The sequence below is a fragment of the Nicotiana tabacum genome, chromosome 16, assembly GCF_000715075.1.
Source record: "Nicotiana tabacum cultivar K326 chromosome 16, ASM71507v2, whole genome shotgun sequence".
Lineage (NCBI taxonomy): Eukaryota > Viridiplantae > Streptophyta > Magnoliopsida > Solanales > Solanaceae > Nicotiana > Nicotiana tabacum.
The window spans coordinates 101,656,343-101,667,501 of NC_134095.1; positions in this window are offsets into that span (position 1 = coordinate 101,656,343).

The window sequence follows — 11,159 nt, forward strand, 5'->3', positions numbered from 1 at the left end:
CAAATCGGCATATGATATTCCACCAAATGAAATCTTTAACTTCTTTTTCACGCACCTGTTTGAATGCTCCTGCTTCCACCCATTTAGTAAAATAGTTAGTGAGTACGAGCAAACATTTTACCTGTCCTTTTGCTTGTGGTAGTGGACCCATGATATCCATCCCCATTTCATAAACGGCCGCTGTGCAGCGACCGGATGTAGCAACTTTGCAGATCTATGCATATTATTACCCTACCTTTGGCATTTATCACATTTAGCCATGAAACTTTTCGTTTCTTCTTCTATTTTGGGCCAATAATAACCTGCCCTGATTAGGGTTCTTACTAGTGATTTTCCTCCTGCTTGATTCCCACAATGCCCCTCGTATATTTCTCTCATTACGTATTCTGTCTGAGAAGGTCCGAGGCATCTTGCTAAGGGACCACCGAACATTTTCCGATAAAGATTGCCTTGCTTTAAGCAATATCGAGCATCCTTTTTTTGAAGCGCGTGAGCTTTCCTCTTATCTTCAGGAACAATACCATTCTGCAAAAAGGCAACAATCTCGTTCCTCTAATCCCAGGTTAAGTTATTAAAATTTACCTCATTTTTATCTTGATCGAGTACTGAATGAAACAAATTTATTACAAAAGCATTTTATTGCTTGCCACGTCTGCTGCAGATGTGAGATTTGCTAAGGCATCCGCCTCAACATTTTCATCTCTTGGTATTAGCGTAACCTTCCAGGTTTGGAATTGCCTGATTAGATCCCGTACCTTCTCCAAATACTGTTGCCTTCGTGCTTTCTTGGCGGTATAAGTCCCCAGCATTTGGTTAACCACGAGTTGCGAATCACTCTTGATTACAATCTGATTAATGCCAAGTTCTTGTGCCAGTTCTAAACCTGCAATCACTACCTCATACTCTACCTCATTGTTAGTTATAGAATGACATTTAATGGCTTGTCAAATGGTTTCACACGTAGGTGGTACCAAAACAATCCCTAAGCCTGCACCTTTTATGTTAGATAAACCATCAGCAAATAAGGTCCAAATTCCTGGGTTAGCTCCGTTGAGCACCTGCAATTTTTTTTCTGCTTCTAATTGCATCCCTTGGCTAAAATCAGCCATGAAATCAGCTAACACTTGAGATTTTATAGCAGCTCTAGGTTGGTATGTGATATCATATTCACTTAATTCTATAGCCCACTTGGCTAACTTACCCGACAACTCATGCTTGTGTAATATATTGCGTAATGGATAAGCAGTTATTACAACAATTGGATGACATTGAAAATAAGGCCTTAATTTTCTAGATGTCATGATCAATGCAAGTGCAAGCTTTTCTAATTAAGGGTACATCGTCTCCGCATCTAATAAAGATTTGCTGACATAATAGATCGGAGATTGTTTACCTTGGTCGTCTCGGACTAAAACAGCTCTTATCGCTACTTCTAATACGGCAAGGTAGATGAGCAGTCTTTCCCCAACCTTTGGTTTTGCGAGCAATGGCGGATTTGATAAGTATTTCTTCAAATTTTTGAGTGCCTGTTGACATTCCTCATTCCATTCGAAATGATCTTGCTTTTTAAGAGCTGAAAAGAATTTAAAGCACTTTTCTAATGATTTAGAAATGAATCTTCCCAAGGCTGCAATTCTTCCTGTCAACCTCTGTACTTCTTTTTTACTTGTAAGTATGTCAAGGATTTCTTCAATGGCCTTAACATGTGTGGGATTCACTTCAGTAACACGGTTAGAGACAAGAAAACCTAAAAACTTACCTGATGCAACACCGAATGCACACTTCTCAGGATTTAATTTAATATTAAATTTTCGCAAAATCTGAAATGCATCAGACAAGTGTGATATATGATCCCCTAAATGTTGAGTTTTGACGAGCATGTCGAGACTTCCATAGTTTTCCCCAAATGTTCTTGAAACATTTTAGTCACTAGTCTTTGATATGTTGCACCACCATTTTTGAGACCAAAAGGCATCACTTTATAACAGTAAGTCCCCTTGTTAGTTATGAAGGAAGTTTTTTCTTCATCTATCGGATCCATTTTGATCTGATTGTATCCTGAATACGCATCTAAAAAACTTAATAATTCATGTCCTGCAGTAGCATCAATTAGTTGATCTATATGTGGTAGTGGAAAAGAATATTTAGGATAGGCTTTGTTAAGGTCTATGTAATCTACATAAACTCGCCACTTACCATTCTTCTTCGGTACCACAATAGTATTGGCTAACCAATTAGGATACTTTACCTCACGAATAGACCCAATCTTTAGTAATTTTTGAACCTCCTCTTGAATCACCTGATTTTTGAAAGTTCCTTTCTTTCTCTTCTTTTGTTTGACAGGAGGATACGATGTGTCTTCATTTAATTTGTGAGTCATTACCTCCGGTGGTATTCCTATCATATCAGAGCGGGACCAAGCAAAACAATCCACGTTAGTTTTCAAAAATTCAATCAACTTACCTTTCATGTCCTAGCTTAGATTGGCCCCTATTTAGACTTTCCTATCAGGCCATTGTGCAAGTAACACCACAACCTCTAGTTCTTCAATTGTTGTCTTGATATATTCGTTTTCCTCTAGTTCTTGAATGGTATCTAGCCTTGAGTCCACATCTGTTTGCCCTTGTTCAGTTGAGGTTTGTGTTGTGGTACCCTCAACTGGATTATATAATTGCTATTTTTCTTCATTTCTTGTACTTGAATCCGCTACAGAGTTGGTGTTCCTAGATGTATATTGCTCCCCACGGATTTGACATATTCCCCATGGTGATGGAAATTTAATAACTTGATGCAAGGTTGAAGGAACAACATCCATTTCGTGGATCCATGGTCTTCCAAGGATCATATTGTAAGCCATCTACATATCTACTACCTGAAACTTTGTATCTTTGACAACGCCTTCTGCGAATGTAGTAAGTATTACCTATCATTTCATCACAACACTGGAATTGTCGGATCCAGATAGGGTATGCGCCTTTGGTATTAATTTATCTTCAGCTTGCATCTCACGCAATACTCTTAACAGAATAATGTTCACGGAACTACCTAGATCAATCAAAACTCATTTTACATTAGTATCATGTACAATTAGAGATATTACCAATGCATTGTTATGAGGAGATAATACGCCATCCGCATCTGCATCATCAAACATAATGCTTTCTTCCTCTAAGACATGTCGCACCCGTTTCCCTTGGGTAATTGTGACTTTGGAAAATTTATTGGTTGCTGTGTACATCACACCATTGATGTCTTCACATCCACTTATAACGTTGACGGTCCTTTTGGGAGAAGGTGGTTTAGGGGGCTCCTGCCTATTCTTCATGTATTCTTGCTTACCTTTCTCACTGAATAACTCGGTGAGATAACCCTGTTTTAATAAATGATCAACTTCACTTTGTAAAAACATATAGTCTGCCGTTTTATGCTCGTGATCGTTGTGAAATTCGAACCAATGATCAGGATTGTGCCTGTTTGGATTCAATCTCATCTCTTTTGGCCATCGTACCTTGTCACCCATGCTTCTAAAAATAGCTACGAGTTCGGAAGTGCTCACATTGAAATTATAACCGCCAAACCCGATGTGGTACCCAACCTCGAGGATCTCCATAAAAAATAGTTAGGCTCCAGGAAGCCAACAACATCGCCAGTCCTGAGGTGGTACCCAACCTCGAGGGTCTCCATCAAAGAAAAGTTAGGCTACAGGAAGTAAACAACATCGCCAGCCCCGAGGTGGTACCCGACCTCGAGGACCTTAATAAGAAAAAGGTTAGGCTCCAGGAAGCCAATAACATCATCACTAGTCCCGAGGTGGTACCCGACCTCGAGTACCTCCATTAAAAAAAGGTTATGCCCCGGGGTACCGTCTGAGATCGCACAAACCCTCTTTCAAGATCTATCTACAGTGCCTTAAGGATATTTACACTGAGCTTAAATCAAGTTTCCAAGTAGTCCGGATTTGAACGAACCTTCACTCGGGGACTACCCAAAAGAGATCAAAGACAGTCCCTGTCCACGGGCCTCCGAGCAAATTTCTCCTCAAAAGTTACCACGGAGCCTAAATGATAGCCTAAGTGATAAATCACGATTTCAAGGCTCGAAGCGTTACTTTCATTCAACTCGAAGTAAAGGGCCCGATGATCTAATGGACGACAAAGGGTTCTGCAGAAAGACCTTTTTATCAACCAAAAGGCCAAAAAGAATACTCGCACCCGGGTTTGATATTGGCAGCAGTAGATAAAGTCATGCATTCAGAGTCTCCGCAAATGTAAAATAATATAGCAAGAATCAAAGATAAAAGTTGAGGAATCATCTTTATATTCATAAACATTTGGTTACAACAGCCCGCGAGGGGCCCTTACATATGATTACACTAGCCCACGAGGGGTCCTTACATAGAAACAAAGAAGCAAGAATGTGTACATATAGTAAAAGCCTAAGAACCTAGCCTATTCTCAAAGGTGCATCCTCGAAAGCAACATTTTAGGGCATCATCTCCTCAGGCATGCATCCTCAAAGACAATATCATCCAAGCATAATCCCCTCAGGAGTTTTGTCTTGATCCTCCAGAATGGCATTTTTAAAAGGGGAGACGACGAAGAGGAAAGCGATGGAGAAGAGCAAAGTGACGCGGAAGAGGCAGCAAGGAATGAAGAAGTGGCTGGGTGAAAAATCTGGCTAGTATGGATTTTGCCAGGCTACTATTGTAAAGCCACTTCTTGGGATGTTGCCCGGTGCGGTATGCAACAATTAGTAGATAGTACCACCTCACTCCGTAGAAAGAAAAGTGAGTAAGGCACCGTACTAGGTAATCGGGGGAGGTGAGCAGCGGTGTATAGTCCGAGCTCCCTATTGAGCAGCAGTGTATAGTCCAAATATTTCCCTAGATCAGAAGAAATTGACCCTCTGGTTCGTCGTTCCAAGCCAACGACGACAACAACAACAACAACAAAATAGCGTAATCTCGATCGACTAGAGAAGGTCCAAGATATAGGACATGACATAACTCATAGAAGCGCTACCGTATAACCTTGAGGCCTTAGGCCTCAAACATGGTAAACAATGGATAAGGATAGTAAGAAGAGAAGAATAGATAGATGCGAGAAGATATTTGGATGAAAAGTTGGTCCCAGGAGGTTCCCATTTATATAAAGAGAGGCAGCATAACCGATGGCACAATTATTGCCCTTGAAAGACGTAAGGACAGGCGCATTTAGCACGTCTTTGGGAGCTGAATCGATAGAAACATTATGGCTTTGAAGAATGAGAAACCGAAATGCTTGGAATGATCCTAGAAAAGTTAAATGACGGGACGTTTCAATAATCGCGGAGGCTTGCATCATCAGTATGGTTTCATTACAGGAAGTTCGAGGAATCGACTGTCAAGATCGTTTCTTATCGATCCTCTCTAAGAAATGCGGGGACTATCTGTATACGGTGAAATCGGAAGGTCCAATTTCTCATTATCAAAGAACCTCAGAAGACCATCTCGAAGTCTCGAGGCTACAAGGTTATGATCGAGTCTCCTCCCTCGAGGTTCGTCGTCGCTCGGTCTTGGGATAATGTTGACCACGACCACGATAGAAACGGGGAGTTCCCAAGGCACGTGGCTAGGACTGACAGAGCCTAGAGAGCTACTCTAAGACCCGAATCAGGGTGTCATCTAATTGTCACATCTCCGTATCTTTGTAATTAATGCTTGTTGTATTATGATGGGATTCCCCTCCTATATAAAGGGGATCCTTGCCACTTTGTAAGGGGCTATTGCTTCAATTATTCCACACGCAATATACAAGAACATTCTATTTTCTCTCTAACACATTCTCTCGATATTATCGCTTTCATTTATTATCTTCGTATTTGTTCATCATTTATTGCTTATCACCAACCATAAAGAGCCTCCGTTAATTTTATTATAACTGTTAGTCGCATAGTAACTGCCTTTGATATCTCCTTTCCAAGCTTCGAAATCGGCCTCGAGGTCCCAAATCGACAAGCCCGAGGCACCGATAATTGGCCTATCAGTTTGCTTACCACTTCGCTCACTGCTCTCATTTCGTTCCTAAGTCTCACACACATAGCATCAGCTGCCTAACAAACTATCATAAAAATAGATCACACATTTTTAGAATCCCATAAATAAATTTAATTGTTATTACCATTTTCACGGTAAACAAGATGTTAAAGAGATATCCACATCTCTTTAAGTGAATTAGAGAATGGATTTTAATGTATTAGTGGTGTGGGCCCCACCTTTCAAGACTTGTGTCACATTTCTTCTTTAAAATATGCCACCTTTCTCTCTTTATTAAGAGTCACTAGATGGGAAGGGGGAGCTGCCACGTTTGGGGTCCTCTAATTATCCAAATATTTTAATTAATCTCCCACTAAAAGTCATTAATTACCCTTTTGTCCACATAATTAAGAATTATCTCAAATTACTTAAAATACTACTCACTCTTAACTCACTTTATGTACCCTACTATCGTGGTTATGGGGTACCTTGTATGGCACTAGTCCATAAATACCGGATATTATAGCTCGGAGCGTATTCTATCCCATATTGACAAACTTCGACAAAACTCACTTTCTTTGATTCGTTTACCTTTTAACCTTCACGACACTTTCTTATCTCTTGTTATAAATGGAATAAATACTTATAAACTCAAGATAATCTCATCCCTGAGTCTATGTCGATTAACTAAAGATGAAACTTTAACGTACGAAATCGCGAGATGTAACATCCTCCCCCCTTAGAAACATTCATCCTCAAATGTTTAGCTTCTCGGGATCCATATTAATTTTGGCAGATTCACCTTTGTAAGAGTAATACTATCAGTCCTTCATGTAGAGAACTCAATAATTCGACCCCACATACTGCGACAATTCTCACTCACGATAATGGCCTCACACGACCAATGATAATAACTAATACAAGAATTCAAACACGCACCTTAAGGCTGTGATATCTCAATCAGATCCTTTTTTGAAAGAAGAAATAAGTGAGGATACCTAGACTTCATGTCTTAGTTGGCTTCCCAAGTCATTTCTTCCACATTATTGTTTCTCCAAAGTACTTTCACTGAAGCTGCTTCTCTAGTCCTCAATCTCTGAACCTATCTGTCTAATATAGCAATGGGATTTTTCTCATATCATAGTTGTTCTGTGACATGAACATCATCAACTGACACAACTCTGAAAGGATCTCCAATACATTTACAGAGCATAGACGCATGAAATACTAGATGTATAGATTCCAAGTTAGAAGGCAAGTCTAACTCATATGCTACTTGGCCTACCTTACGTATAATCTTATATGGTCCAACGTATTGAGGGCTAAGTTTTCCTTTCTTTTCGAACCTCATAATGCCTTTCATCAATGATACTTTTAGGAATACCCGATCATTAACCAGAAACTCCAAGTCTCGATGTCGATTATCTGTATAAGACTTCTGACGGCTTTGAGCTGCTAATTGCCTTTCCTGTATAAGCTTAATCTTCTCAATTACCTATTGTACCAATTCTGGTCCTACTAACTTAGTTTCTCCAACATCGAACCATCCTATAGGCGACATACACCTTCGTCCGTAAAGATCTTTGTATGGAGCCATCTGAATACTAGAATGATAGCTATTATTATACGCAAACTCAATAAGCGGCAGATGATCATCCTAGCTACCCTTGAAGTCTATCACACAAGCCTGTAACATATCCTCACGTGTCTGAATAGTACGCTCAGTCTATCCGTCTGTCTAGGGATGAAATGTTGTGCTAAGACTTACCTGAGTCCCCAATCCTTTTCTGAAGGACCTCAAGAAATTAGCTGTAAGCTGAGATCCTCTATCCGAGATAATAGATATAGGGACACCATAAATTGATACTACTCGTTAGTGTAAAGCCTTGCATAATCCTCTACGAAATATGTAGTCCTACTAGGCATAAAATAGTCTGATTTTATAAATCTATCAACAATCACCCATATAGAATCGAACTTACGTTGGTACGAGGTACACCTAGAATGAAATCCATATTGATTACTTCTATTTCCAAGTCGGAATCTACATAGCCTGCAATAATCCACCAGGTTTTTTATGCTCAGTTTTGACCTACTGAAAGTTAGGGCATATAACACCGAACACTACTATATCCTTTTCCATTCCGTCCCACCAATATATTTCCTTTATATCATGATACATCTTTGTTTCTCCTAGATGAATGGAATAACGAGACTAGTGAGTTTCTCCCATAACCTGCCGATGTAGCCCTGCAATATTAGGGACACATAATCATCCTTAATATTTGAAGACCCCATATTCTGTAATTTTAAACGGTGTCTTCTCCTATCGAGGGGTTGTATCCCTATAATGAACTAATACACGATCCATGTACTGGCGTTCCTTCACTTTAGTTACTAAAGAGGATGGTGCCATATCATGAATAATAACTCCGATATAACCTGAGTCCAGTAACTGAACTTAAAGACTAGCTAGATAATGAATCTCATGGGCTATTCCCCTCTTATCTGGCTGTAAATATGATAGGCTACCCATAGATCTACGGCTGAGGGCATCGGCTACTACGTTCGCCTTCCCCGGATGGTATAAAATATCAATGTCATAGTCTTTAAGTAGCTCCAACCATCTTCTTTGATGTAAATTCAATTCCTTTTGCTTGAAGATATACCAGAGGCCCTTATGATCCATATAGATATCAATATGAATGCCATACAAGTAGCGCCTCCACATCTTTGGTGCATGAATCACCACGACTAACTCTAAATCGTGGGTCAGATAATTCTTCTCGTGATTTCTTAGTTGTCTAGAAGCACAAGTTACAACTTTACCATGTTGCATCAGTACACAACCCAATCCAATGCCCGAAACGTCACAATAGATAGCATAACCATCGGTCCCTTTTGGGAGCATTAGAACCGGTGCTGAAGTTAATCTGTCCTTCAATGCATGGAAACTCCGTTCGCAAGTATCAGTCCATTGAAATGTTGCCCCTTCTGAGTCAACTTTGTCAAAGGTGCTGAAAGAGAGGAAAATCCCTCTACAAATCTACTGTAATAACCTGCCAAACCGAGAAAGCTACGAACTTCTATCAGTGTCGTGGGTCTAGGCCAAGTCTTTAGTGCCTCAATCTTTTGTGTATCAACCCGGATACCTTCACTTGAAATGACATGCCCAAGGAAATCTACAGAACTCAACTGGAATTCACCCTTAGAGAATTTTGCATATAACTTTCCTTTTTGTAGAACTTTGAGCACGGTATGCAAATGATCTGCATGCTCAGTCTCTAAATGTGAATACACTAATATGTCATCAATAATTACAATTATGAACAAATCTAGAAAGTGTTTGAACACACGGTTCATCAAATCCATAAATACTGTTGGGGAATTAGTCAAATCGAATGACATAATATGAAATTCAAAGTGCCCGTATCTGGTCCTGAATGCTATTTTCGGAATATCCTTCTCCTTAACCCTTATATGATGGTACCCAAACCTCAAGGTCTATCTTTGAAAAACACTTGGTACCTTGCAACTAATCAAATAAATCATCAATCCTCAGGAGTGGATACTTATTCTTGGTCGTCACCTTATTCAACTATCTATAATCAATACACATCCGTAAGGAACCATCTTTTTTACTCACAAATAAGACAGGTGCTCCCCACTGTGATGTACTAGGTCTGATAAAGCCTTTTTCAAGCAAGTCCTTAAGTTGTTCCTTCAACTCTTTCAGCTCTGCGGGGGCCATTCTATAGGGAGGAATAGATATTGGTTGAGTACTTGGTAGTAGGTCAATAGCAAACTCAATTTCTCGCTCTGGCTGAAGACCTGGAAGTTCATCGGGAAAACCATCGGGAAACTCATTAACCGCAGGGATAGATTGAATGGTTGGTGACTCTACTTTCACGTCCTGAACCCAAACTAAGTGATAAATATAGCCCTTTTTGATCATCTTCCTTGCCTTAAGATAGGAAATAAATCTACGCAATGCTGTATTACCTTTCCATTCCAAAACAGGATCCCCTAGAAATTGGAATAGGACCATCTTTGATCTACAATCAACATTGTCATAACAAGAAGCCAACCAATCCAGACCCATTATAACATCAAATTCTACCATATCTAACTTGATTAGGTCAGCTACTATAGATCGACTATGAACTACTATTATACAATCTCTATATACTCGCCTAGCTATCACTGGGTCCCCAATAGGTGTGGACCTTAAAAGGTTTAACCAACTGAGGTTTTATTCCAAACTTACTAGCAACCAACAGAGTAACATTTGATAAGGTGGAACTGAGGTCACTCAGTGCATATACATCATACGAGGAGACTAATAATATACTTGTAACAACATCAGGTGATGTTTCTTGATCCTGCCATCCTGCTAATACATAAATGCAGTTTTGAGGATCGCTCAAGCTAGATGCTCTACCTTTGCCTCTATCACGATCGATTGGTGCTTGTGAACCTTGCCCAGGAGGGCTTACTAATGATGACGAACTAGCTACAGATCCTGCTGGCTGAGCTATGCTTGCATCACCTCTCGTTGGATAATCCCTCATAATATGGCCCGAATAACTACAAGTATAACAAACACCCAACCCCATACGACATTGCCCGGCATGCTGCATATCACACTAAGCACATCGCGGTAAGGGCGGCCTTATCTGACTTGACTCACCCCTATATTGAGAACTTTAGGCCTTGGAATTCTGACCAGGCCATGAATATGTGGAACGATCAAATCTCTTATCAAAAAATTGTAGGGGTGCGCTAGTTGATGGCTGGGCTGGATACCTTGGGTATTGTTGTCTCTGATGACCTCGAGACTCACCAGAAGGACCCGAAGACCTCGCTCTCTTATTCTGGGCCTTATCATGCTCACAATCGACCCTCTGTTTATGCTTATGCTCTTCTACACCCTGAACGTATGTCTTAATATGAGAAATATCCATATCTGACTGAAGCGAGACCGACATACAATCGTTAAACAAGTGCATCTCTATCACACCTCAACCTCGGGTGGCGCGACCGGCACTCAATCGAGTGATCCTAACTGATCAAGCCTTTTTAACACTTTCTACCCAACTCAATATGATTAAAGGAACCATGGTTTTGTCTTAGACAATAGGAAATA